The following is a 5,532-nucleotide window of genomic DNA, read 5'->3' on the forward strand; positions in this document are numbered from 1 at the left end:
ACCTTCTCAGAGATGCCCTCCTTGACTGCCTACTTTAAAGTAGCCTCCTTGTTGCTTTCTACCTCAGCAGTTCCCAAATTCATCTGTACTTTGAAATTACCTGGAGGCTTCAAAACATACTAAGCCCTCAAAACCTGTGTCTCACCCACAGAGGTTGTAATTTAATTGGTCTGCGTTGCAGCCTGGGCTTTGGAATTTTTAAAAAAATCTCCAGGTGATTCTAATGTGCAGACAGATGAATGTGGGAACCACTGCTACAGCATATTATTCTGCTTCAATTTTCTGTAAAAGACCAGTAAAGAAATGGAGCTTGGTTACTCCAAAAAGCAGGCCCAAGCACCCAGCCCCAAGTACCCAAGTTCAAATATTCAGCCTTAGAACCCAGTCCCAAGCACCCAGATACAAGGTTTTACATATATTAACTCATTTAATTCTTACAAAAATCCTCTTGGGTGTTCTTAAGATTCTCATTTTACAGATGAAGAGATCAAGGCAGAGAGAGGCTAAATAATTTCCCTAAGGCAAACAGCTGGCAAATATCAGCCAGGATTTGAACTCAGAGAGTCTTTCTGGAATGGTGTCTGGAACCCAGAGAGGCTTTATAAATAGTTGTCTGTTAAAAGAAGGACTTAATTTTAATCTCCCTCTGCCTCACCCACCCCCCTCATTCAATCCATCAACCAGCCAGCCAGTAGATTCTATCTTCTAATTATTTCTTGAGTCTGTTCATGACTCTCCTCATCTAGCTTGCTACCCTCAGGCCTGGGGAGCACCTATGAGGTCTTACTAATGGGTCTCCTTGTGTCTACTCCTGTCCTCTGTGTCTACTTTTATCTATTCTCCACACAGAGCCAACCAAGATCTTAAAACAAATTAAATCAAGTGACTCCATCTCCACCCTGCTTAAAGCTTCCCAGTGGCTGCCCATCACACTTAGAATAAAATTCTACTCTGGGCTTCAGTCTTGACTAATCTGTTCAAACCTCCAGAGCCTTATCTCACCTTGCTTCTCCTCCCCCATCTCTTTTTCAGCCATATGGGCCTCTTTTTCCTTCCCAGGACCCTTTAAGTGCCTGCCAACCTCAGTGCCTTTCCACAAGCTCTTCCCTCTGGCTGGTATACTCTTGTTGCTTTAGGAGTCAGCTTGAATGTAACTTCTCCAGAGACTTGAGCCCCCAATCTAAATTAAACACTCCATTATTCCAGCAGCCTCTACCTTATGTTCCTAGAATTGATCACAATTGTAATAAAAGCATGATTGGTGTAAGCATTTGTTACTGTCAGCCTTCCTCACTACTCTGTACTGTCTGAGCACAAGCACAGAGTTCAGCGTGATTTATCGCCAGTATCCAGAGCAACGCCTGCACAAAGGAGGCGCCCAATAACTTTGGTTGAGTGGATGGACAGACAGAGGGACAGTGGATGTATGAGGAGTGATTAAGTGAATACATACATTTAAAATTAGAAATCTATTCACTCTACTTGTATTTCTCGGGTTAGTTATAATATGCACGATTCACATGGTAGTTATTTTCACCCTTCGAGAGGACCCCCCCGCAATCCCCTGACTCCCGCCGTGGCCTTTCCCAGACAAGGCCACTAGGCGGGGCTTCCCGGACAAGTTGCATGACGTTACAGATTGAGGCGTGCCTGGAATCAGCTTCTGCTTCCGGATTGGCGGGACGGCGGCGGCCCCTCTGCTGCTGCCGTCGGAGTAGATGAGGTAGGAATAGAAGGCAAGGGAGTGTGGCAGGGTGTCCGCATGGACGGCCTCGAAGCTTCAGTGCGTCGGGGGCTTCTGGGGGCGCGTTCACGTAAGAGTGAGAGAAAGCGCGAATTTGGCGAGGTTCACGCCATTCTGCTGGGAGATGGGACAGCAGAGGGGACGCTCGTGTTGGCTAGACCACTCCCCCCCAGTGGGCGGGACGGAGTGTGACCAAGCCTCGGGGTGCTCACGAGACCCCGGCTATTTCGGGCCTCCGACCTCAGCGAGGAGAGTCCCATACACACATCCCCATCCTCCCCCTCAGTCTCTTGTACATGCTCTGCCTCTTCCCCATACCCCAACTCAGACCCAAAAGAGTTGCAGGACAGTGAGTGGGCAGACCTGGTTCCTAGCCCTGGCTGTGTGACCTTGAACAAGAGTCATGCCTTCTGGACCTCAGTCTGCTCATCTGCAAAATTAAGCGGTACCTAATGTGATGTATAAAGTGCCCAGCACTGGACTGGCACAAAGTGGGTGCTCAGGAGATACTAGTTTCTTTCTCCCTCACCCTGACTCTGCCACTGATTTGCTCTGTGGCTTAGAGCAATTTCACTTAACCTCTGGAGGCCTCACTTCCCCTGTCCTAGCATGAGAGAATTGTCCTTTCAGCCCCAAAGTCCTAGGAGCTAAGACTGCTTGAGTCAATAATGAGCTGAGATCAGACCCCACCTTCTGGTGTCACCTCTGAGGTTCCTCTGACAAATGAGCTTCCGCATCCTCCCTGAGATGGCTCTAATGAGGTTGTGCCTAAGAGGGCTAGGCTCCCCAGAGGTTTTCAGGGCCTCGGGGTCTGCAGAGATCTTAAAGGGTAGCCCCAACAATCTTCCTTGATGCTCCTACCAATGTTGGGTCATTCTCCTGTGTAAAACTCCTGCGTGGCTCCCTATGACCCTCAAGATTTTCAGCAAGACTCACTAGGCCATGCATGACTGGGTCTCTAGTCTCAGTCAAGCACCCTCCTCTCTTCCCAGCCAGGCCCTAGCCGGACTGAGCTGCTTTCAGTTCTCTGCTTTCCTCCAGGTGTTGCACAGACAGTTCCCTCCCTGCCACATCCTCTTTTACCTGGCTAATTCCTCATCCTTGACCATCATGGGACAGGGTGGATTCTGACCCCTAGGGATGAGTTCCTGTTCAGGTGAAGACGGGTGAGTGACTCCTGACCTCGCCCAGCTCAGCCACTGCCCTTCTCACTTCCATCCTTCTGCCTTGCTGAACTTTCAACTCTGAAAATACCGGGCTCTCTCTTGCCTCTGGGCTTTTGCCCCTTCTGCTCTCTCTGACCTAAACACTCTTCTCTTTTCTACTTAACTCATACTTGTCCTTCAAATCTCAGTTTAGAAGTTACTTCTTCTGGGAGAGGGGGAGGTACACACTCTTTTTTTGCCACTATTTAATGTTTCTCTCCACTATTAAAATGTAAGTTATGGGAAAGTAAGGATGCTTCTTTATCACTGTAATGGGCACGGAGCCTGGCCCAAAGTAGGTTCTCAATTGTTTGTTGAATGAGTGAGTGAACCCTTGTCCAGTGCTTACCAGTCTCCGCTTACATGCCTCAGAGGCATGGAGCTCACTATTTTTGAAGCAGCCTACTCCGTCTCCCATTAGAAGACCTTCTGCCTGCCCTCAACCAAAGCTCAGGAAATTCCCTAGGGCTGAGGCCCAGAGCATGTGAGTACTTTGAGGTACTCACGCAGGTTCATCTAGCCATAATAGAGCCCATAGGCAGCAGCACTGGCCAGATCCCCCACAGCCTGGATCTACTCATAGGCCTGAGTTTTGAGACCTCATCACAGCTCATGTTCCCCTTCACCTACAAGCAGCCAATCGCCTCTACTGGGGACAGGAACACCAGCAACCTAGTTTGGGTTGGGGGAGGCCAGGAAGGAAGCTTTGGACTCCTACTGCTTCACTCAACTCCCATGCCAGCCCTGTAAGGTGGGAGATGCTGTTCCCATTTTACAGATGCGCAAACCGAGGTTTTTGGATGGATGCTATTTACCTGAGGTCACACAGGAAAAGCCAGGCTGAACTTGAAAGCACAACCTCTTTCCTCTGTCCTTCAGCTTGGTGCCTCTTATCTACCTGTCCTGCTCCAGGCCTATTCTGCCAAAGCATCATGAGGTCCTGAAAGGTCCCATGGCTCCTGGTCCCCACAGCTGGGTCTCATTTCCACTGGGGCCTCAGCAGCTGTACCTGGACAGCGGCTAAGGACTAGCTGAATGCCAGGAGTCATCCCTTCCTTCTGCCCTTGGTCACTCCCCCAAACTGCAGAGGGACCCAGACCAATATTAAGTAGTGATCAAGGAGCTGTCTTGTAGACACCAAGTTCCTGACATAGCTGGGCCACTTATTTGCTATATGACCTTGGCTAGGTTCCTTTCCTTCTTGGGCTTCAATTTATCATCTGTGAAGGGGGCATATTATCCCTTCCCAGAGCCTCACTGTGCCAGAATTCAGGAAAGCCGCTCATTCTCCCAGGCCACTTTACCCCTGAACCCTTTCACCTTGAAGAAGAGAACCCCCTTCCAGGGTCCCTCTGCTGGCAGAACTCCAACATAAACTGCAGACAGCCTAGTCCTTGATGAGGGTGACAGATCTTGGGTAGGGCAGGCAGCAGGTTGCAGGGCCCAGTTTCTCCAGCTTCAGCCCCTCTCCACCTCCGTCCCTGCTCTCTCAACACGTCTATTCCCTCCACTGTCTGTGGCCTTTGCAGAGCCATTCCCCAGGGGACTCTTTCTCTTCTGCCTCTTCCTGTCTGTCCTCCCTCCCTTCTTCCTCCCACAGATGTTTATCCGTGCCTATTCTGCATATATTATGGAATAAGCTCAGTGCCTATCCTTGCAAAGCTCACAGTGTAGTGGAGGAGACCGACAAGGAAACCAAGTTGCAATTCATTAACCCATCCCAAATCCTGTGGCCCTCCCTGCCTCTGCTTTCACCCGTACAGTCTGTTCTCCACACTGCAGCCTGAGCCAGCCTGTTAAAAGAGAGGTCAGAACATGTCAGTCTTCTGCTAGAACCCCTCCCATGGCTCTTCATCTCAAAGGAAAAGCCAGCGTCCTTGCTGTGACCTGCAAGGCCTGTGTGATCTACCTCATTGCCTCCCACTCTCTCCTCTGAATGCGCCATTCCAGCTGCATTGGCTGCCTTGCTGTTTTTCAACATGCCAAGCATGATCCTGGCTCAGGCTTTTGCATTTGCCCTTGATGCTGCTGAAAATGTCTTCCCCCAGGCATCCATGTGGCTTCTCTGCCTTCATTCAGGTGTCTCCACCTCATCCAGGGGCCTTCCCTGGCTGTCCATCTAAATACTACCCCCTCTTGCCTTCTGTCTTTTTATCTGCTTTATTATTTTTTCTTGGTACTACCAAGTGACATGTGATAATTTGTTTATTGTCTAATCCCCTACAGTAGCATAAATCTCATGAGACCTCCTGAGGTTCCCCCCCACACACACACTCAGGAAAAGAGAGAGAGAGAGGAATACCAAGAAACTGAAACAATAAAAGGCAACACTAATCATCTTACTACTATAGATAATCATATTTAAAGCCTTAATAAAACAACTCGATTTGGGTGCAGGAAAGGACAAACAGACTAATGGACTGGAATAGAATGTCCAGAAATAGACCCAATTGTACAGAGACTTAGTATTTGATAGATTTGATAAAGGTGACATCTGAAAGTGGAAAATGGACTCTAATAAACAGTGTTAGGACAACTAGTTAACCACCTGGGAGAAAAAAAATTATACCTGTACTTTATATA

Source organism: Pteropus alecto, unplaced genomic scaffold (genome assembly GCF_000325575.1).
Source record: "Pteropus alecto unplaced genomic scaffold, ASM32557v1 scaffold39, whole genome shotgun sequence".
NCBI classification, from domain to species: Eukaryota; Metazoa; Chordata; class Mammalia; order Chiroptera; family Pteropodidae; genus Pteropus; species Pteropus alecto.